The sequence below is a fragment of the Dermacentor variabilis genome, chromosome 1, assembly GCF_050947875.1.
Source record: "Dermacentor variabilis isolate Ectoservices chromosome 1, ASM5094787v1, whole genome shotgun sequence".
In the NCBI taxonomy this organism is placed as follows: Eukaryota; Metazoa; Arthropoda; class Arachnida; order Ixodida; family Ixodidae; genus Dermacentor; species Dermacentor variabilis.
This window is the reverse complement of record NC_134568.1, coordinates 232,646,541-232,670,477: the sequence shown is the minus strand read 5'-3', so window position 1 is coordinate 232,670,477 and position 23,937 is coordinate 232,646,541. Positions and strand designations below refer to the sequence as shown.

The window sequence follows — 23,937 nt, the reverse complement described above, 5'->3', positions numbered from 1 at the left end:
TGCAGATGGAACGAGCAAGGATGTGGGCGCGGCAGGAATGGTGCAAAAGACGCATTATCTGCTGACGCAGCTAACTAAAAGGACGTTAATTTATTTGTGAACACCACAAGCAGTACATAGTCACGCTACACTTGAAGTAGAATCATACGCGCGCACTAGGGACGCGATTTCGCGACGAAATACTTGTGCCAAACAAGGAGCGATAGTATTAATCTCCTTTGACACCAGTTAAATCGATGTTGTTTAATTACCTTCCAGACGCATTTTTAAACGTCTCCTTTTGTCGTCCTGTAAATCCCTAATCTCCGATTATTCTGCATTCTGGATCACCAGAAAATCTTCTCAGAATCACTTGCCTTCTCTTTCGAGGTAACTTGGCTATCCCATGCTCCATTTTGACATCCGCATTTTCTTCCAAGCCAACGTGTCTTTTTTTTTTTTTTCGCCACCCAGCGATAAAAGTACCTGGAACTTTCGCTGGTCTCCTCTACGTGCCTCAACCGTTCTTCACGCTGAATCTTGCTTTTGGATCTCGTGCTTCAAATGCTGACCCACCCCCTCCCCCATTCACATATTAGGATTACGTAATTTCAAATCGAGAACTCGCGCCTGCTCCAAGGCATACAGGTGCGTTTAAGAAGGTGAGCGCCCGTACATCATTGCGCTATTCCAGGTTCCGCGAATTTTGTCGTACTTACTTTAGGACTCCAAAAGTGACGTGTACTCCACGACAGCAGCCCTTCTTTTTTCCTCTATTCTTTACTTTCTTCGCCCCGGCTCCCGTAAATAAAATACGTTGTTCAGTTAAAGCAGAGGGTGATTTAAAATTTTGGCCTTCAGTACAGGCATACTACACACGACTAGTTAGTAACCCTGCCATTTGTGAAATTTAGGTGAAGTAATGTGAATGGTACATTGACAATCTGATTAGTATACATTCCGCACTCTTCAAGTGGCTGTCATTTTTTCCTGGTGAAACGACAACTGTGAGGCTACGTGGTGTCTCTATTTTGAAGATATGTCTGGAATAAATGAAAGCACTGCTGGTACGGTTGAAGACCGATACATTTACGACAAACACATTACCTCACAGCTCTTGAGGACAGCCAAGAAACGGAAGGCCACTCCGCGCAGAGCTGGAGAGGGTATACATGCACATGTACATACTTTCCGAACACTACGTGGACTCGAACTCGCGGTTGAGAGAGAAGCGAGAGAGGTACGAGAAGGAAAAAAAAATAGAGGTGCCCTTCAATCCTTTGTGCTTCGACGGTCCCCGGAACCTGACGTTCCCCGCGGCGTAAGCTCTAAGCTTACAAACAAACGAAGAGAAAGTGAATTCAAACACACGGGACGTTATGCAACGCGCGCGTAAGCGAATGCGCCCGCATCTGATGCGCACCACTTTTTCTTACTTTTTTTTTCCCCATTGCCTGTACTTCTTCGTGCCCCGTCGCAGTGTCGCGGTGCCACGTCGTTACGCCGCGATGTGCACAGGGCGCGCCGTCAGGAACAGGACTCGCGTGCACCGACGCACAATCGGTGCGCGAGATCCAAAGAGCTTCAGAGAACGGCCCAAAGTACGGGGGGGGGGGGGGGGGGTGAAGAAAAACAGCAAAGCTGCGCGCCACTCTCCCCTTACCCCGTATATGATTTACACAAGGGACACACGCAAGAAGCGACACAAGCAACAAGCCCCTTCGCTCTGGCGGCGTGCAAGAAGCAAGCCCCCCTTCTTGCTACTCCCTCCCACCCCCGGAAGAGATAAAGGCCTCCCAAGGACCACCGTCCTCCTCTCTCATCATAGAAAGTCCCCCGAGGGTCTGTGAGCATCAAGGAGGCGGAGTATAGGTTGCCTCAATGCGGCCGCTTTCTTCCGCCGTCGGGAAGCGGCGAAGGGTATCGGGCAACGACGTCTTGTGCGGCAACGCTCGGGGGAAGGGGGATCGGCGCTGGTGGGACACGGGAGGATGTGCTCCCCGTCCCCTTCGTGCCCCCGCCGAGCAAGAAGACGGGGGCAGGTGGTGGTGATGCAACACGCCGCCGACTCGGCGTGGCGCGGGCGCACCCGAAATCGCAACCCTTTCCCAGCCGGGGATCGCCCCACATCCCCTTGTCGGCAAGGGGAGCGATAAAGAAGCAAGAAGGAAATCGGGAACACGGACGGAAAAGCAGGTAAGGGTAAACACTGCACGGTGTCTTGAAAGAAGAGCGGCTTTGCGTGGGGCGAAAAGAAGGCGGAACAATGGACGCCGATCTGCTTTCTCCTTCAAGACGCCTAGACCTTAACCTTGGTTCGAGCCCTCCCATCTAACGGCTTCTTCTTTAGCGTCTAAAAAGAGCTCCTTTTTTTCCCCCTATTTCTTTTCCTGTGCTCCCCTCACTCGGTTCAATGGTAGAGTGTAAAATCGTTGTGCCTCAAAGGATGAAAAGCAGAAAGATGAAACTGCCATCGCAACAACGCGAGAGCTGACGATGTAGGGAGAAAGAAGCGAAGCTGAAAAAAATAAGAACGAAAATTAAGTGTTAAGTACTAAAAAAAATATTTCAACTCACCTGAGTGACGTTACCTGGTTTTTGGTATTGCCATCGGTAATCGCATCACGCAACTAAAGAACCTTAAACGTACAGATTTATTAAAACACCTGCAATGGAAAAGCTCCGAACAGTGAAGAAACTGGCGATGCTCGACTAACAACACTTCGCGCAGTAGAAGCAAAAGAAAAGACAGACTTGACGAAACATGAACGCTCGCAAAGAAATAACACTTTCGCTGCGAAAATAAGAAACGAGGCTGCTTTCGAAAGTGATAGATAAAGAAGGAAGAAGCATTAGGAACAGGAAAACGAAGCAAATATGAGGCATGGATCTCCGAGATTAGAGGGAGGATGAAATAGCAAATGCTGGCGCGTAAAAAAGAGAGAAATGAGAGGTCTACGCGGCGAAGCAGGCAACCAAGCGTATAGTTAACCGACCCAGACAGAGCCTGCTGCGTGAAGAGCCGAGCAGCGAGCGAGTCGTGCCATCTCGGCGAGTGGAGGAGACCTGCGTTCCCACGGCCACGGTCGGCTTGGCTTCTGGAGCATGCGTCGCGCACCCTTTGTGGCCTTTTCCGGGCCAGCCTGCACCTGAAGGCGGCAGCCGAGCACCACTCGGCCGCAAAGCGAGAGAGAGTGAGATTACGTAATAAAGGGACGTATATGTAACTTTGTGAGTGTATCATCATCTGCGCCTTCTGGAAGTATCTCTGGTAAATAAAAAAAAGAAAAGACGAACGTGTATCTTCGTTTGTCTGTTGTCGTTGAACGCGTGATGGGCCGTGAAGAGCCTAAATTCACTTTCCATTTGAGTTTAACGCCCAGGCATACAGCGAAACTGTAAGGTACACGCCAGCGGATGAACGCATATATCGCCATGACGTCTGACGAGAGATCTTCGTATCCCACGTACTTTCGCCTACTGGTATTTGTACGAGCGTTCGTATACAGTGGGTGTAGCCTGTAAATTTCGACTGGCACCTGTTCCCAGATCTTCTCTGGCGTGGACACAGAGGTACCAGCGCCACGTATCCGGCACGCCTATATAATACGACCAAATGCGAGATTCTCAACAGTGCCCTCTCCTTGGCGATTGCTTTTTTTTCTTCGGTTCGTTTTCTCTGCACTTTTCTTTCAGAGCGACTCCATTTCACTCCTTATAAGAACTGTGAGCAATGTCGAACAGTCGGGGCGGTGTAACTGCATTTACCACACCACAGCGGCGCCAGGTAATGCAGGGGGAAAAGCCAATCCAAAGATAGCCTTTCTGCTAAATGATGGTCACAGAACTGCAGTCCACGCTCACTTTATTCGGTGCATATAAATAGGTGTCTACGGTGCACAATTCATAAGGCCAAGAAAGAGCGAACAAGGCAGGCAGCATATAACCCGACTCACGTCCGATCACCCTGTGGTTTTCGGGTAACGAGAAATTATGTAACGAAGCAAAACAAGATACACAAGCGTGCCGGCCGCGGGCACATGCAGTCAAGTGGATCAAGAAGGAATAACAAGACAGTTTGACCGCGTCATGAATAGGTGCGAGCTGCTTCGACAAGAAGGAAGTGAAGATTGATACTGCATGGCAACAGTAAACTAGGTCAGCCTATAAGAGAGGGTGATCGGGGAAGATGGTAAAGCCGACAGTTGCCTTTCCCCGAGATCCCGCCACAGCTGCCGTTGTAATAGCTCAGGAAGATATCGTAAATGAGGCCAAACGACAAGAAAACTCACGATGCTAGAACTGTGCCACATGGCTAAAGTCATTAGCAGAGAGACGCATATACAAAATTGAGCCTGAGACGATGAACAAGCAAGTTCAGATAAACTACTGAGCGGCACTTTTCTGCTAAATGCGTTCGAAATTTGTATTTACGTACTATACCGGGCCAACGCGTGAACATTGGTCTCGTCGGCGCATATGGAGAGCGACATATAACTGCACTGCCTAGTTACCAAGTCCAGTGCTTTTTACAAGTTTCAGTACAAGTAAGCTTCTACTATAGTGTGTGCTGCTCACTTTCCGGTCAATCTCGCCTGCCAGCGAAATGTCCTTCCAGTCATGTCGGCTCCAGGCTGTGAGTGTCCCATCGCGACACGCTGTGGAAACCAACACACTCAGGGAACGGTCGCGTTTGCGGGCCTTCCTCTATCGCTGGTGCAGCAAGACGCATGCATACAGCGTGCAAAACTATATAACAGCCAATTATACCTCATTTACATCGACTTATTCTATATCGCCATACAGACGAGGCCGGATTCAGCCCAGGGACAACATGCGGTGGACCACAGCATGAAAGGAAGCCTGCACACTTGTAATTAGCATGTGCAACATCTCACTCTCAATTTAAAATAAGTACAAAATCGAAATTTGGATAGATTCCACTTAGCGGACAAAACAGAAATGCAGGTGAAATGCTTTGGCAGATTCCCAGATGTAAGCGTTAGGGAGGCTTATGCATAGAATATGTATCAGCATGCAAAACGCGCTTTCTTTGACAGGAGATGAGTTGCATTCGCCCAACTCAGGAAGTGAATGCTACGCTGCTCCAACCTACACTTATTTAAGTGATCTCGCCTTTGGGCTTGTCGTTCTAAACAAAAAAGAAATTCACAGGCATGTTTCCATTGAGGAATATGTGGATAACAAAGTAGGTAAAAATTTTTCTAAGTGAAAAACATTATGACCAATTCCCTAGTAAAATGTACACATATTCCTGGTAACTTGTTGCACTATTTATGTGCCTCATGAGTCATACACTATATATGCTCTACGATAGAATCCTTTGGCATAAGAAAGTACTTGTCACGTCCCGACAGCATTTCTGTTTCCATTATTACGAAAAAGGTCATTACCGCACATTCGTCACTTACAGGAAACAATGTGCATTGTTGACCGCAACTTCCTCCCGGCTTTGGTGGATGTCACGACACCGGCGTTTCTAAGACTCCCGCACTGGATTCAAAGCTTGCACCGGGTAAGAAAGAAGATTCAACGAAGAGAGGAAAGAAATACGCCTAAAGTGCTCACAGAGAGAAAAATAAATCGTTCCTGCTGCCATTGTTGGGAAATTTTGTACACGGCGGGCCGCCGTTGGTAGAGCCGCGTGGCAGGTGAGCGCGCCGGACAGGAAGCGGCGGCCGAGGCGGCACAAAGAGGCCCCGGAGCCCTATTGGCGCGGCGGGGACGACAGGCGACACCGAAAAGCGGCGCCCCGCGCTTGAGGGGCGATCTGCGGACGGCGCCGGAATTTCAATGAGTTTCCCTCGCCGCCGAACCGCGCACAGGTTGGCAACCCTTTGCTTCTCCCCGCGGTTGTCCCAAGAGGGGGCGAGGGCGCGCGTGACGTAGCCCCGGCGGAGACAGCCATTGGGCGCGCGTGGCAACCAGAGGGCGTGCCGGCGGCCGCCCTAACGACCCAACAGTCCCGGCGGCGCGTTACGTCAGTGTTGACGCCGCAGTCCGCGCAGCAAGCGCTCAACCTCCCGCTCCTGACGCTCGCGACGCGGCGCTACAGGCGCTAGCGTCGTCATCGTGGTCGTCTGTCTCACGCGTGCCTCTCGGGCCCCCCGCGGAAACAGTCGGCTTTCGCGAAGTGTCCGCGCTCGGATGCTTAATCCCCCGCTGGCGCCGAGGAGGATACTGTCTTGGTTGGTGATGCGCACGGACAACATTCCCCGCTAGCTCTCGTCTCTCGGAAGACGCCTCGCCTAGGCGGGCATCCCTGCAAGGGCGTTGGTTTATCGTGAGCGAGGTATGGAGTTCTTACTGTGAGTCAAACCCAGGTAGGAACTTCATACCATGCTCGCGATGGAATGCAACCCACTCATCGCTCCAAGTCACCGCCCGACGTCAGCGGTGTTGACGCCAAGGTGAGTCACCGCACCTCCAACGTGCTTGGGTTTTGGGTTGTGCAACGGGCGCTCCGAGGAGGGGCCCGGACCAACTTTTTGTCCTGACCCTTGGCTGACGGGCCGGTCGGAGGGCTGCAGGAATCGCGAGCGCGGCTCGCCTTTCCTGTCCCGCTGCCAAAGTACGAGCCGCGCCAGAAAAGCGCACGAGGTCGAGCGGCGCCGCGCTGCGGCTGCAGCGCTGCTAGGCCTAGCGACGCCGCCGCCTCACGGCGAAGCATGCTTCAAGGCGATCGAGGGGGAAAAGCGCGTTGCGAAAGGAATCCCCGTCTTGCATCTCGCTAGATTAATCGGAGGCCGCCGGAGGGACAGGAAACAGCTTCTTGGCCGAGCGAGGGAGGGGAGGGGGGGGGGCGCACGCTCGCCGACCAAGGGCGGAGGAAGCAAAAAATGCCTCGCACGAAACGTGTTTCCTTCTCAGTCGGGGCCGAGCAACAAACACGACAGCAGGAAAGCGTTGCGCGAAAAGAAGAGGCCGTGTAAGGCGCGCGTCCTCGTTTGGTGGCCAGATGCCCCCCGGTGTCACACGCCGCGTCGAGGGCCACGCGTGTGCCTCGCACCGAACGGCGCGCCAAATCGTCGACCCCCCCCCCCCCCTTCTTTTTCTATCGCTCGCACAGCGCGCCCACGTTGCCGCATCTCAACTATGCTCGGCACCACGAGTGTATTTCGGCGCCATGGAATTGTCTGTTCATTTTCCCTAATGAACAGAGAATCTTATGGCCACCGAATATGAACCCAGACAGTTATGCAGAGCCGTTGGACGGGTGAAGTATTTGTACGTGTGTTAATTTATGTGCATGCGTTCATGGTTATTATATATTTCATGCATGATGAAACCAGTCAATCAGTTTATTATTACGACCTGTCGCTCAGATCCAGCTGGAACATACTGCTAACTCTTGGCATCAGGTTGTCTTCTTTTACAATTCGCTTCGCTAATTTTTTTTTTTTTTTCTGCCGGATATGTGGCCCTTTGCTTTTGAGCGCAACGCTTCATTAGTTGATATTTAAAACTAAACTACCATAACTACACAAACAAAAACAACGCATAACTGAGATAAAATATGTTTGCGCATTGCTTTTAATGTTACTTCAATCCGCTCATGCAAAGCACTTAAGTGTGGGCAATGGTTTTCGTGCTTAACATGAATGGCAAACAACGTCAAGGTAGAGACAGCATTGCTAGACGCAGGTTTAACGTTGCGCACATCCTAACCACATGACAATGGCACGTTCAGATCAGCTAGCCGGTCTGCACAATTAGCAACGAGAATACGCCAAAATAATTCTCTGCGCCAGGTCTTGCAAATGTTTCGTGTATCGAAATAGCATGTACCCAGCCAATGCAACGACGCTACCGAAGCAAGCAATACGGCTTCCGCAGATTGTTTAACAGAGTTCCTTCTTGTCTGATGTATCGGAAGCTCTATACGGCGTCTCTGTGTTGATGTGCGGTGCCGCTTGCTATATAGGGTGATACCACTGAGTGGTGTTTCCATAACAGGCGGTTGCTATCCTACACGCTGTATACGGTTGACGTATAGATAGTATATAATGACACCCCTATAGTGTGAACTCTCCTTTTTTTCTAGTTTATTGTGAGGAAGGCAGATACGTTCTTATATAAGTGAGGTGAACTTTAGAAGCTAACATGCGATGAAACCCCTCTTCCTGCCTGGTGCCAGTGTATACCTTCCTTTCGGAGCAGCAGCATACAGACACACCTTGCCTCGTTATTAGACGAAGGGAGAAAAAGTTACGCGGAGATTGTAGACAACTGAGAATGCGCTGTATACGTGCTGGACATCTGTAATCGGTGCACAATGCCAAGTTTTTCTAAGTGAAACCTAAAAAATTATCTCCCTAATATCCGTAGTGGTCACGCGGTACATTTACATGCACTGGCAACGAACAATATCGCACCTAACCAGCTATTACCCATCACTGCGTTGTCCGCGAAATTGCCAAGCTGTTGTAAGATGCTTCTCTCCTCGCTGTCAGGGATACTCGATATCTTCGGCTAGCGGAACGGCATACACACGCACATGACAGCTGCATTCAGAAGTGACCTCTCCAGGTCTATATATAATAATTGCACAGAATGGACTACAGTGTGTTTAGCCAAAGGAAATTCCAGTGGAGTGGCCGTAAGCTACGGTGAACATACACGACGAGAGCATAAATTGGCTGCAAAGTGAATTGTATACACTACAGTTGATGCCTTAAACATTTCGGTCAGTCCTTGGAAAGGTTGTCTTCTCTTTTCAGTTCAAGGTTTGTCAGAGCGCCTATAATTTGACGCCGCTTACTCTCTTCACTGTTGGGACGCGGCACTAATCGCGAGAGATCGTAACACGCATGTTATGTCTCGCAAGGCGCAAGGCAAGGCGCCTCAAAAGAGATAATTTCGTACCGAAAGTTTCGCGGCACTTGAGCAACCGTGTCGTTTGTTTCAGCAAGGAGACAGTATAAGGAGAGCTGTACATTGCGCTGGCAGAGCACACGAGGAAATACCACACGCATTGACGGTCTTTGTTCACGCTGCCGCGCTTGGGCGTCTGATGGCCACCCTCACCGGCAGCGGGTGGTTGCGCGCCGAATAGGCCGCGGACAAGCGCAAACAATAGAAGTTTGCTCAGTTTCTGCGAGCACATGCAGGCTCGAGAAAGCGAAAGGAGCTTATATAGCGCGTGCCCGAACCGCCGCGAGTTTTCCCGCTTGTTCGCACGAGAGGAGCAAGTTCACTCGAGCAGCGAGCGTATGCGATGCTGACATGTTTGGTGCGTATATAAACGCTTTCTACGAAGGCATGGGCAAGGAACAGGTGTACAACATACAGCGCATGCTGAGTGGTTTTTCGCAGCTTCAAAAACGTTTGACAAATTCCAAGTCGTATTGTCAGTGCAGGTCGTGACAGCATATGACTATGGAGCTTATCGCGGTTACTGTGCGCCGTTTATCAATTCCGTATGCGCTCTATAAGTGACAAGAAGCCGCTTGTAAAGCGCAACTTTAGGGGAAACCCCCACGAAGAGGAAAGCTAATGTGGTGCTGATTAGCGCGAGTTGGTATTCTAAATCTGTGCCAGGCACTCAGCGCAATATATAGTTAGAAAAACAACCACATGAACACAGAAATACCGGGGCACAGCGCTGAGGCCCTTCATGTATAGTGCAGTGATTTAAGTAGCACTTCGAGCGCTACGTGCACTTCAAAGGGCTTTAGAAACATTATAATGCCAAGTTTTCGGAATCCTAAAGGTGTATTGCTTGAAGCCCATGGGGATAAACACAAGTGTACATATATATATAGCAGTGGAGTACTTTTTTTAAAAAATCATTATTACTTCGAGTATCGCATTGTCACTAAATATAACGAGACACGGCACTCTGCCGGCAAAAAAGCGACCTAGACAAGATGGCGCCCTTCCTCAAGAGCACCTCCCGGTCCTAACCTCATTCTCATGCCAGCTTGTGATACTTACTATAGCATTATTCCCCCGCTAAAGATATAGGCATCGTCCCGATGCTCGCCAAACTAGAAAACGTAAAAGCAGCAAGACAGCGCGCAATGCTTATATGGACTTCGAAGGACCAGTCCTTGCACCATTCTTTCTGGGTAGTCACGCGATGGGTTCAGGCGAAACCCGAATGCGATTAACTACAGAGAACTACTCTGGTCTATACCTCACTCACCGCGTCGCCGCCAAGCGTATGGCAATGCCTTGCATTTGAATAGAATGCACTGCGCGTCATGTGTTTTGCTCCTCTATTCTGATACATGCAATGCATTGGCCATTGGCTTAGCGTCGCCCATGCATAGTTGTTATTTGAACGCTACGTTAACCCTTTCCTCCGCCCGATCTGTATACTCATCCTCGTACTAGTTTACACCGATGCAAGTACACCGGACGAGTCCCAGTATCGCCTGTAGGCATAAATATACTCTCGCCTTATCGGGTTATTCGTTTATTGTGAATAAGAACGGTGCAAAGAAAAGTACCATGTCAGGTGCCCCAGAGAAGAATATGTGCAAGACGACCAGGAATTGGAGAGAGTGCTGTCGATTACTGCTGCGCCGTGAACTCTATGATTTCAGTTAAACCACATAAAACACGATTTACAGCATGACCACGTGGCAACAGCTGTTAAGAGCGAATGAGATGCAGGGATTTGTTTTATACCGCAGTTAAAACAATCCTGACCCTCCAAATAAAATGTTTGTGCGCTGAGCGAGGACAATTTGCTATTTGCAATTGTTAAACTATTGGGCAACTTAGGCGATTAAGAATGCATGCCGTACGCTTTCCGAGTCGCAATATTCAGCCAGCAGTGCCAGTCTAATATTCTGATTGGAATCAGAACAACCTAACACGGTGTAAGTTATTCAAACGGTTTCGACGAAGAAGCAATACTCGCACTAAAAACGTCCGAGTGTCTATAATGATGATGGTGAGGTGCCTGCATGTTGTAGAAAGGTAAAGTTCGGGCCTACAACCGATCGAGGGAGAGTCACAGTCGTTGTCAGTGCGGCAAAGCTTCAAAACATTGAGATTGAGAGGGTTTGGGGCACGGATTGAGACAATCGCTAGGTGATCTATATCGGCAAGGGAATAACCGTTGACTCCGGTACCAAAGTGAAGCGAGGTCAGCCAAAGTAACGAATAAATGTGCTTGCGATGAAAGTTTTAAACATTAGGAGTTGAGGATTAAATGGGCTAATGATTTAGACGAAGTTGAGACTCGTCGAGGCCAGAAACCATGGCATATAAATAGTACAGCTAGCTGGTGGAAGCTCAAGGATAGCGAGGCACGAATAAAAATTCTAGAAAATTGTTACGTTTTCTTCTTTAAAAAAAAAACGTTTATATGTTGGAAGTTAAAAGACTGAAGAACTCTCAACGTTGATTTTTCTCAAGAAACTCGATCTCAAGGTTTTCAAAATCGTCAAGTTAAATGCTATCTCTTCTGTAATATATAACTGCGCGTCTCATAAACTTACGCATGCCATCGGGCTTTCTTTCTAGCTCCTGCAAAACGTCCATCACGCTCCAGTGCAGGTTCATTAACATTTGCAATGGCTGTTGATTATTTCTTCGCTGGTTCCTTTTCATTGAAAGCGTATTCTTTAGCACTGATAGTGGCCAAATGGTAACTCACAGCGAGAAAGACACAAGAGTGACCAAGGAATACTTTGTTCGTCATTGTTTTTCGGAAGTTTCTTTGTACTTGGCACTGAAAGGTGGAACCACTTGACGTATCTTTCTTTTTTGCGCAAACGCTTAGGTTGACACAGCTTTTCAGGATCATCAACGATTGCATCAGTAAGCAAATCGTCCCTTTGAAACACCGAATTAAAGGTTAACGACTGGTAGTTGCCGTGGTATACGCAGACGTTACGACTCCCAGCGGCCAGCAACAGGCGCCAGTCGACTTCTCGTCAGTGTCTGGAACGTGGTCGAGCACGAGCTCGTGGAACGCGTGCTCTCCGGCCGCTTGAGTAGCGGCTTGCGAAGATCTCCAGTAACGCGCGGCTTCTTGAGTGTATAGCACGCGAATGAAGGATATAGGACGCCGTGATAACGCTATCTTTTGCCCTTACGTATCCTTTTACGGGACCCCAGAGTCTCAGTAGGCGTGCGTTTTCGCATGTTGACGTCGTCTCAGGCTCAACGTGGAAACCATCAACGTGCGCTTCTTACGAAGGGAGGCCGGCAGCCCGAGCGATCGCGAACGTGCTTAGTGCGGTGTTCGCCTGCGCTCGTGGTAGCCTGACTTGTTAATGGGTGCGCAGGGAGAATTCAATTTAGCTCGCACGAAAACTTGATTTCGTAGACATCTTAACCTGGAAAGAACGTCAGATAGCTTTCTTTTTTTTTTTTTCGGGGCAAAACAACATTGAGTTACTTGAAGCGGGAATTCGGACCTCTCGCTTGTCTGCGCCACTATTAAGAGAAACATCCACTACATGTCGCTGGCACAGATTGGCTGTGACAATGATGGCAGCCCGCCCCAGCTAAAATAATGCGAAAGGGAAGACCGCAACGTAGACATCGCTGACACGCCTAAGAAAAAATGCTTGGTTTCCCTTAGCTATCTTTATTTCCTACTTAACGACAGGGGAGTCCCCGTCAGAAAGTGCGAGTTTTAGGCTCTCATTATCCGTGCCTGACACATTTTACAACATAGGTGACAGGGCAAAACGACTCTGTTCCATCGGCCACTTGGGGCCGTATTCTCCTGGTGGTTCACACGATCCCGCAGTTAGACACATATGCGTTTTCTTTTCTAGGAGGGACGTTCTGAAAGTAAGTATCGTCACTTATTTTCACACGGAAACTTTATTGCAAAAAAAAAAAGAAAAAGAAAGATACACCATGACATCATAAACTATACACCTAGCACTATTTTCCCACATAGTCGCCACCGACATTGAGGCATATGTCGTAGCGTGTAATCAGTTTGAAGAAACCACACTGGTAAAACTCGGTGTGCTGCGATGCAAGGCCTGAGACATGATCCCTTCACCATACACGATCGGCAGTCATTCATGAATGACGGACACACTAGTTCTACGTGCCCCTTCATACCGGCTAATAGCACGCACTTGCATTGGAGACCACGTTGTCAGCGCACGTCTGTCTGCCATCGTGATTTGTACTCGAATAACCTCGAGCACGCCGATCGGCTGATATAGTCTCTCTTCTTCGGCGGTCTGTGCATGCGTCGTTCCTCCTCCGTTGATGATCCTTCCGTCGTTGAACAGCAACGGGCGCGGATTCTTATGGCGATTGTTTGTTTCACCTGGTGTATCAGCTTTTCTTTTAAAAAAAAAAATGATGAAACTTACTTTCGGAACATGCCTCGTAGCTTTCTCGATGGTGAAATCAATGATTCCGCCGAAGGAAACTTCGGTGCTTCGCCTTTGCAAACGTCATTCTGCAGTGAAGCTCGCTTTGCGGTGGTCAGTAGAGAGGGAGGAGGCTCGGCATTTCCCACGACATGCTAATCTTTCACAGTGATGATTCAGACTTCAAGGTAGTCCAAAACTCATGAAGCTGGAGCTCGCGATGCGCAAGGCCGCATACCGACGCGCCAAATGAAAGGCGGCGTGGGCAAACTATCCGGCTCAGCAGCGACAGGTCCGTTCACCGGTGTTCACATTACAAAAGCTAATTGCAGTAACAGAGCATTTGAGCATAGCGTTACCGCTCTAACACGACAGCTGCTGCCCCTGCCGGGTACCAGCTGCGCATTTCCGGCGCGGTAGAGCTAGCGCGCGGGAACCAGACCGCGGCGGTAACGGTAACACAAGAGCGGTAACGTGCTAAAACGTCCTGACGATCCTGACCGGATTACAATTAACTTTAGTTGCCAGTTACGGCGAATATTAAATGCTTCTTGGGTAAGTTACCGAAGAAAAGTTGTGCAAGAATGTTAGGTAATACAGGTTGCACGAGCTAACATGCTCTAAGCTAAATAAGAAGAAGAGAGAGCGAAGCCTCCTGTGCGGCTGAAACCAAATTTATGTGGTGAGTAATCACCTGAAGAAGGCTTCAATATTGCTTGCACAGTTGTTAATTAATTTACGTGGCTAATAAGCTTACGTTTTTAATGAATAAATTTATGTTCGTTATGTCAATATGTGGTTTTTAGTGCTGCACATCAGCTTCAGTGTTTTTCTTTCTTATTTTCCTTTGTGGTGCGCGATCTGTAGCGTAGTTCTTTTTCCCATTTGTGAAAGAAATCCCACGAAAACAAGTATTCGAAAAACAATAGTAACAAAAGAAGCCAACGTGGCGCCGAGCTTGCTCGCCAAAGCAGTATTGCTCTCAAACGCACTGCGAACGAATTAAACGTGCGCATCCATGGCCAGTTCGGTGGTTGCATAAATTTGATAGGGTGCTTATGTTGGTGTGACCGCTAAATTACGGCTAGCGGCGAGCCTCACGTGTAGCATGAGCACAGGACAGTCTGTGACAGTGATAAGCAACGTGGGAAACCCACGTTATCAGGAGTCACGGCACAGGCTATCGATTTGCCACGCGTCAGGCGAATCCGAACAGCGGCGCGAAATTGTATAGTGGTGATATGGAAGACAGGCAATATATAATAATACGTGAGCGGGACTGGCCGGAAAGGACTAGTTCGTTCGCACTGTTTCAGAGAAGCAATGCTGTGGCGCGCAAGCAGGAGCCGCGTTGGCTCTGCTAGATCTCATTGCCTTGCTTTTAAACGTAGAAGAAAAAAAAAAGAGCCAAGAAAAAGAAAGAAGGAAAAAAAATCAGACTGATGTTTTAAAATGCCGTCTAAGGAATGTGACATTGAGATAGCGATCGTACAATTACCTTTATAAGGTCTTCATTAATAACTATTTAAACCAGGAGATCACAAAGATGATCGAGGCTTCGTCAGGTGGCTTCTGTCGACATACAGTTAGTTTCACGGTCATATAGAAGCCTACGCTTTAAAGGAAGAAAGTGAGTAAGTAAGTAAGTAAGTTTGGTGCACATTAGCTACCGTAAAGAAAGGTTGTCAAATAACGTGCATGCGAACATCGTTTCGAAGAACAGGAAAATTATAACGAAACGCGTCTTACGTCACACAGGTTCTCACTTAGCTCACCTTACTTTGTGCTACGAGAAGAGCAAACGCGTCACTTATATTATAGCTTCCTTTAGGTAAGCTCATAGTCTAATCAAGGACACCAGAGTCAATATTTAGGAACAGGTTTCGGTGCATTTCTTGGGAGAATAACTGGCGACGCAGATTTTTATGTAGACTGGTCTTCACCCGGCTTGGTGGTACCGTCCACAGATATAGTGCAGATGTGTAATAGAAGGTACGTAAATTTTAGCGACGACTTTATTATTTATATTGAAATTATGATTAAGGTTAAGTTCCAATCAAACGCGAATAACAGAACGATCAGCGGTTAGCGCAAACGGAAACATGTTCGATAGTTTCTGTCTTCGTGCCTAAAAGTTGAACGTCGCGTCTGGAGACCGATGTGCATTTTCAAATTGTAGCGAAACCTTTCAAAGAGGTCAGAGAGAGCGTCGCGTATTGAGCCGCAACTTGCTCAATGGCCGATGTGCAGCTATGGAAATCAGACGCTTTGCGCTGCACCCTGCAGTGTTCAGTCATCGATCCTACTTCAATGGCCAGCGCCTTACCCGAAATCGTTCCATGCACAGCCGGCATTTGCTACTTTATATGCGACGGGTGTTATGGTTACCGCCAGGCAGCAGCCAAAGCTTCTCGCTCGGCGCGAGAGATATCGCTGCGCTCTGTGGTAGAAGAGTGGTTCGCTCACACGGACAGGCACCACACATTCAGGCAGAAAGGAGGGAAACATAAAAAAAAAAAAAACAGACGCCCTAGCAAGACTCACTCCACTTGTCGGGTATGCTTTATTTTCTCGTGTTCGCCCTTGTTTCGACGCGCCTTTCGAGAGTTCATTCGCCCACCCGACTTTCAGTTCTGTCGAGTGAAGGCTATCATAACATCGGGAGCATACAGTAAGAATGTGCATACGTTGTAAGCAGGTGTATACGTGCGCAAACACTACATCTTCGCATTCGTATAGCAAAGTAGCGGCCGCGAGGCGTAGAAAGAGGGCCGCGAGGCTTGCGTCGCATATGCATCGTATACACCGACGTTATAGCTCAACTAAGAGGTTTCACCTAGCCGCGGCATAACCGTGAAATCAACGACCACATCGCACGGTCCGACGTGACTATGCCGCGCAATTGCGATTTAGCGCTCGGTGGCGCACTATACGGCGGAGCTAATTCGCCTTGTACGGCGTCGTCGCCACGTTTCGCGCCATCGCCTCGACCCGTATCGGGTGGAAAAAAGGGAACAAAAACCGACCGCATCTTTGTGGACTGGCGTGACAGCGCCTTACTTCAGCGGGTCATCGGGAACGGCAAGCTTTGACGGCTTCTTTGTGCGGATACGATAGTGCCGGCTTTGTCCTGTTTCGATACGACGCGTCGTCGGGCGTGTCGGTTCAGTGGTAAGGCTGCTGCGTCACCTGCTGATCCGAGTGCGGAATGTGTCAGGGGCCAGCAAACTGCCGTTATTTGAACACGACACTTGCAGATATTTTATCCGTCTGCCGTTGGCATCAGACACATTTTAATTGCGAAGGTTTACTTTGTCAGCCAGCCTCCTATAGCAAACCATTAAGTAATAGTAAAGAAGTTCACTTGTACTTTATTCTCTCTTCTTCAATTTTATCATTCATGGTCGTACAGCCTTCAGAAGAATGAGGAGCAGGGCGTGCTGATATAAAAGTGAGAGCTATATTTATGTGGAAGCCAGAGAAGCTTGTCGGCTTAAATGTGCTCACCCCCGCGCTACTCTTCATGGGAGGGGAAGAAGCCTTCGAAGAAGAAGGCCAGAACGTAACAGTTCAGCTTGTACGCCCAGATATGCCTCGATAAAGTAGGGAGCAAGTTAGGCGCTTCCAGCTCCATAAATGCATGCCACCCGTTCCTTTCATGATCGCATTTTCACCGATCCACGGACATACCGTAGGCATGTTCGACGTCTTGAAACAGACTTTTCGTAATAAACGTATGAACCAGTAATTTGGGCATATTTTTTGACGAACGGTCGTCTCGACAACGTGGGTATTTCACTTCTCTCCAGCAGTTTCGCCCGTCTGCGAACGAGACTTTTTTTAGAAATGCGAACGAGAATTTTTAGATGTATAAACGATCGCGGTCTTTTAACTATTTTTTAGCCTTCCTTCAGTTTTCCTTTAATGTCAGACATAGCGTCAGCGCTGCATATGCGTGCAAAAAAAAAAATATTCAAGAGGAAATATCTCAAAGCATGTCTTCAGACAGTCACAACATCAGATGCACAACATCAGACAGATGCACAACATCAGGACGCCATAGCACTGCGCATAGTTTCTTTTTTCACCTTTTTATTCACTTTCTTCCCGCATAGTACGTCTGTTGTCAGTTATGAGCGAGAATGTATTGTGACGCACGACTTTAGTATCACAACCATTCCTTATAACGTAGCGCTACTCTGAAGCAACACACGCATGCAATAAACATGCGACTCCATGCGTTGCTCGCGCGTTGAGCGGCACTCGACGGCTTGAAAGTGAGTGCATTCCTCTCAGCGGTGGCGAATGATAACTACGGTTGGAGTAAACGTGGCTTCCAGCAATTTAAGAAGGCAAAATACGTACCTTGCTGCACAAAGAGCAATCGGAAATGATGGCATGTTCCCGGCGGCTTCAAGGAAGATTTCCTCACCGGGGCCGCCATCGACCACGTGGGCTCGCGCGTTTCCCTTTCCCTGGACACAGCTCTCTGACGCGCACATCCAGCGTCACACTCGAGCGCAAGCGCGCAAAACAACATTACCATTACCGTTGCACTGTCCGCCATCTAGCGCGCACAGCTGTGCAAAACTACCAGGCGCCTAAGTATAGCACCTATTCCTCGTCGTGCTCGAAGGTTTTTCTTTTCTTTTTTTTTTTCTTCAAACAGCTAAGTCCTGCTGCATTTGTGGGCATATAGATGAAAGTGTGCAGACCTTCTTCGTGTAAGAATTGAAGCAGTGGCTCCAATTCCACTTGTTTGCGCGCCCCAGAGCCGCAGCATGCAGTAGTGATTGCTTGGGGCATGGCGGAAGAGCTGCGCGGTGGGATCTGGAGGAAAAGCACACAGGAGGCCGTCAGGATAATTGTTGCGGTCTGGGCTTATTTAGCTGCCCCTGGCGTTTTTTGTTTTCCCGTTGTTACGTATTCGGCCTCCGCGCTTGCGTTTCCATCTCGTGCCCGGCGGCTGAATGCCGCGTATCCACTGTGCCACAGCGACACGCGCAGAGGCTCTACAGAAAGGAGGAATTTAAGGGCACCAGCGTAGTTCCGCTGGAGTAGCAAATCTTAGTATGTGCTACGCCGGCATCACGTACACCAGCGCAGGAAATGTCAACTGGCCAAAGGTTCAGCAGGTGCAACGTAAAGCGAACGGCGCGAATTAAGGCGGAGTCAAGAACATGGATCGCTCGCGAACGTGGCAGCCCATTGAATGAGTGATAGCGGTCGTGTGCACGAGTGGGTGGGACCAGGTCCTCTCCCTTTCCCTCGCATTTTTCGCAACAGCGCGAGGTGCACGAAGAGAAGAATAAAGTGCGCTGCTAAGTCTGTCCCCCCCCCCCCCCCCCCGCAAGCAGTCGAACGACGAATCGTCATTATAAAACTTTGTGCCTCCCGATAACGTCGAACTTAACCGCCGCCTGCAGAGGCGAGCAGCTGACGCACTCGAAACGGCCCATCTCCGGCGCTGTCAAAAACACCCTCTCAAGCGCCAAAGAGACTCGGTGTAGTGGGTGCACCGTCGACGCGCCAGCTCCTCCGGCACCGGGTGCACGGATCTAAGGCGATGCACGCAGGAGCAGGCACCCACAGCGCCCCCGTTCAGGGCTCCCTCTTTAGTCGTCGCTTCCCCTCGTGCTTCGCTACATATTCATCGAAGCGCATGGCAAACGAAATTCGGGGTTAGCTGTGCAATCACCGCTTTTATTTCTTCTTTTGGTAACGAAGACGCCGTTTGCTTCCATCAAAAGTGTCTAGTTCTTAGCGCCATACGCGCGACTTAGTAGATGGCGAGCTTTGTATGGCCTATGTCCGCCTGCGCATGCTTACTTTTGTGCCTGCGATTTCCCGACGTATAGCGCCGGCCACGGTCAGAGCAAAGTATATTTGGACAGTTGTGACCACGAACGTGCGCGCTAAGGGCAGCAAGACTGCTAGTTAACTTCCTACGGTCTACGGGCCTGCGACATATGTGATGGGATATTGATGTGCGCCGCCTCAATTTCGTGCGCCGATTTCCGTTTCGATACCAGTCTTTGTTCCTTTTTTTTATCTCATTAAATCTTTTTCCCCCTCCAGGGTAGCAAACCTGGATTTCTTTCCTCTTTACCCTCCCCTGCCTTTTCTTTGTTTCTCTCTCTCTCTCTCCCTTCGTAGTACAACATGGCGCAGTTAAAAGCGTCGTATATTGAAAAATAAGCAGAGCGGATCTCCGAGGGATTTACAGTACTTTTATGTTCTGGGACCTATACGCGCGCTACGAGAGATTCACTGAAAAAAAAGCCAGTAAATACGTTTGGCGACTTGCTTCACACGTGTTCAACAAACAATATTTTCCTTAATTTCCTGGCACCAAAACGATATTTCTTAACATCACCGAGTGCTACAGTAAGAGTTCCTAGCGTCGCTTACCATACACAGGCCGGATCGCACTGCTCGAACTTCGGCGAGCGAGGCATATATATATATAAGGCATAAAAGCAGTGATATTCTTTCGTGGTCCTAAGAACGCCGCGGCATGTCCTTTGATAGAGCTACGTATTTCCATTTCATTGCGGCTGCGTCTACACAGGCAGCAATGCGTCGGCTTTCCCCAGTCACTCGGCACGCACGCGTTCTCTGCATCGCGGAGAAGTAAAATTCTCAGTAATTACTTCGCGTTAAATGGAGAATTCATCGCTTCCGTCAATGTTGAAATGTGGTCACTTGATAACAATAACTGACAAAACTGCAGAGAAACAGTGCAAACTTCTCCTTCACCCTATACGCGTTTGTTTCCGGACCAATTGGAATGCGTGTGCACTTCAGAACGTGTCGTCCCCATTCGTCGCAGTTCGCTCGCGTTACGGGCGCATTCTTTTGAGTAGCAATACTGTCATGCGTAATGCGCTTGCGCTGCCTATGTATACGCGCACGTGATTCCTTAATCTAACGTAGCAGGGTCGTGCAGCTATACGTTAGGTTGGGAAATCATGTGCGCGCATACATAGGCAGCGCACAGCCCGGGCACGCTCGCTGCCTCGAGTTACAGCTGCGTGACACGACAACCGATCGATTCCTCGTCGCGTAGATATACGATCCTGCGTCGCTGTATTTTGTCTCTCCGCCGATGCCTCGTGCTTTTTTTTTTTTTTTCCGAGACGTGCTTTTCCATGCTCGTCTCGCTGCATAGACGACGTGCCGCGCGCGCTGCTGCTGTGCCTTCGCTCCGCAGCTGTGCGTAGTGTACAGGTGTGCGTCCGCTTCTCGCGAGCGACGAAGAATGCACGGTCCGCTCTCCCTTCCACCTGTGATCTTTCCGCGTCCCGGCCCATTGTGAAAGCCTGCTGGCGTCAGGCACCAGAGCGGCAGTCTGCACGCGACATTTGGGCTGCTCGGCGTTGAATGTGATGCAAACCACTCTGATGTAAGAGAAGGAAGCTCGCCGCATAATGTTGCCTGTATATGTAAGCGATGTAAACAGTTTTATTTCCCATTCCACCGCGTCAACTATGCACAAGCCTCTTGCAAGCAAAGCGCGATAGAACGCGGCCGTTCGCGAGAGCGCCATTCGAGCGGCACGGCGGCCAGCCTCGCAGCTTTCTCGCGCTCCACGTGTCCGAACACCGTCTCTTGTTCGAGATGTAGGCCGAGAGAGAGGACTGTTCGATCGCGCGGCTTTGAGAACGATCGAGGGCTTCCATCGCCGGCACATGGGTGGGCTCCTTGGCTACGACCTCATCTGATCGGCGAGCACGTACCACACGAACCAGTTCTTGCGCCGCCCCGGGTAGAGCCGGGGGAAAAACGGCGAGACCCGACTGGTTTCCGCCTCGTCGTGGGCCGAGGCCGGCCTTGGTCCACACGGGCGCGCGCGGACAGCCCGCCGAGAGCACGTGCCGCGCCTACGGGACGGGCTGCCTTGGCCCGGGGCGTCTAACGAATGACTCCGGCAGCCCAGAACAAAGGAGTGAGTCGCCGCCGACTCCGTGGCGCGCGCGGCTGCAGAAGCCAAGTGCCGCCAAGTGTAGCGATGGCAGAGGTGTTTGGGTGCCCAGCAGTGGCACGTGGGCGCCCGCTGAGTGAATCGGCAGCGCTGAATAAGCATCGACGGAGGCGAGCTTTTCGTCAGCAGCGCCGGCGTGTTTCCTGGGCACGTATAACGAGGCGAACGTTATAAATACGGAGAAACCGTTCTCGCGCCGCCCTCGTCGATGGCAGCTTGTTGGCACCCGCTACCTCGGAATGCTTGCGCGTGCCTCCCGCTGAGCCTACATGGATTCCCGCAGCAACGCCTCGGCCATTGTTTAGTCTCTGTTTTGCGTGCGTTGAATTATACCGTGTCTTTGGCGCGCTGATGGCAGCTGGGTAAATTAAAGACACGATAAACGAACATGCATGTTAGGTCACCGCTCGTGTGTGCCGAGCAAAATACAAATGTATCGGATCAAGGGTGGTTGCTTGGGCTAGTTGGTAATTCATGATCAAAAATAACGTACAGCGCAAAGGACCAGGACCGCAGTTAATTGAAACGCGCGTTTAAGATCCGCGGTCGAGATAAGTGGCATGGAAAGGGGAGCGCAAGTAAGTGCGAGCCACCGACGAGCATTGCAGCAGGCATTTTTCAACCATCCTTAAGGAAAAAAAAAAAGAAAAAGAAACGCTGGCACGTGCAGCGGAGAGTCGCGCTGGTTGAAGTTACATCGGCTACATATTTAGGTTCCCTTTTGTGCTGTCGCTCATTCGCATATCTCGCATAGCTGGTACATGTCACTTTCTTTCCTTAAAACATTTTTTTTTTTTCGAAATATCGCTAAAGAAAATCGCTTGTTCAGGATTGTCCAGCCATACCAGCGTTCCTCCTGCCCAGCTATTTTTACTGAATTATAAATGATTCTTAATGCATCAAAAACTGCTTCAGCAGTAATGGTTTCATCTACTTTGAAAACGCGTGGAACCGCGTGATTTATCGTGGTGTGCGACTATACGAGCCACTCGCACTAATCGATGAAGGTCTGGTATCGTTACCCTCTCCAGTATTGGCCCTGACAGGCCTCGACCGCGCGCATACACCTGACGGGTTAAGCACGGGTTACATTTGATCCCTTCTTGGGCTAGAAAGTAACGCGAGGCGCGTAGTTTGGGCGGAGACGCCGATGAAATGTTTGGGTTATTCTTACGGCCACGTCGTGCCGACAACCTCGAGCGCCACGCGGCGTTATCTGCGGCAGCTAACCGCGACTGCTTCGAAGCGACAAAGTCGGTGCATGCAGCAGCGTGCAAAGTGCCGTGGAATTTTGCCACGTGGGTGACACGTCGCAGTAACATTTACGTCGTAATGCATAGAATTAAGTAGAGCGCGCGTGCAAGCGAGTAACGCCTCGCTGGACGGTCCAAGCGCGCCGATATTCCGTCGCCGCGAGGAAAGAAAAACAGGCGCTCGGTGTAGCTGTGCGTTTGTTTGCATGCATGCGTGTTTGGGAGGGAGGGCGAGAGATCATGCTCAAGGCTAGCAGCCTAATCAAGAACGCAGCTGCTCGCAACGCGTATCGCAGCGCGCGATGCGTTAACCTCTTGGGGCTCATGGTGTGTGCGCGAGTCCCCTGCGGGTTTCTTTATCTTGTCGGCAAATCACTGACAGTCATGTCGCTTGCTTTTGCGCAGGCACAGCACTCTCGTTGCGACTGAAATGTATTACAAGAAAGCATCGAATTGTTCGCCTCTCGCTTCTTTGCGTGGCTCATCGCAGCCTATTTGCATCGAAACGGCCGGCGTATAAATGTGTATCAATGTCGACATATTGGTGCGCCATGCTCGTTGCGCTCAACAGAGGCGGAGAGAGCGCAGACTACTGCGCATATATAGCATCTGTTTGCAACGCCTGTGGGTATCGAGTGCCGCGGAACTGTGGCCTTCTTTACTGTGTATCTCTGCTCGGCTCCCGTGCAGTGCTCGAGGTTTAGAAGTCGCCAATATTTAGAAATATGGTCACAGTGTGTGGTTTTTTGTCTCGTATGTATTCGACAATAACAATACGTGTTTCCTTCCTTTTCGTTTCTTTTTTCCTTAGGTATTCAACCGAGTCGTGGGCCGTGCGCGAGCGTCGATGTGCGCGCGGAACGCATGGACGTGGCTTAGTCATCTCGCATAGGCCACCTCGATGAGCCCCTGCCAGCCATGCATGCCATGCCGAGAGCCTGCATGCCATCATTCGCGTGCACGATGCCAAGGAGGCGGCGCCTTGCACGCCGCGGCGCCACGTTGGCGACACGGGTTCGGCGATGCTGGCTGCGCCGCGCTGTCGCTCTCCCTGCGGGCACTCCTCCAGCCGGAAGCCGACGAGCCATCGTGATTAGCCAGAAAAAGAAAGGAAGACTAAGCGCGTTCACCACCTTTTGCTTCACAGGCACTTTAGCTCGTCGAAGCTCCAATGTCAGTGTATATATATATAAAAAAAAAAAAAATCGCAGGTAGGTGCACCGTCATCTCGCGCGTAGTACGGGTTGCGGTGATACTCAAAGACAATAAAATTTACAGTGAACCAAGCTGTGGATAGTTATCACTTTGTTACGGCTGCTGGCAATGCCAGCATGCTTCGGTCTTCTTTTTTTTTTTTTTTCGTTCGTTCTGCCTAGACTGTGTCGCGCTTTGGCGCCTG

The 23,937-nt window shown here is 49.8% G+C and overlaps 1 long non-coding RNA gene across 1 annotated transcript; it reads left to right on the top strand.

Moving 5' to 3' along the window:
• The first annotated feature begins 5,986 nt into the window (after positions 1 to 5,986).
• LOC142559285 (uncharacterized) lies at positions 5,987 to 23,720 on the top strand. Its single transcript, XR_012823106.1, has 2 exons — positions 5,987 to 6,410; positions 23,350 to 23,720. It is a non-coding gene; the product is annotated as an uncharacterized LOC142559285 (long non-coding RNA).
• Positions 23,721 to 23,937: the final 217 nt, after the last annotated feature.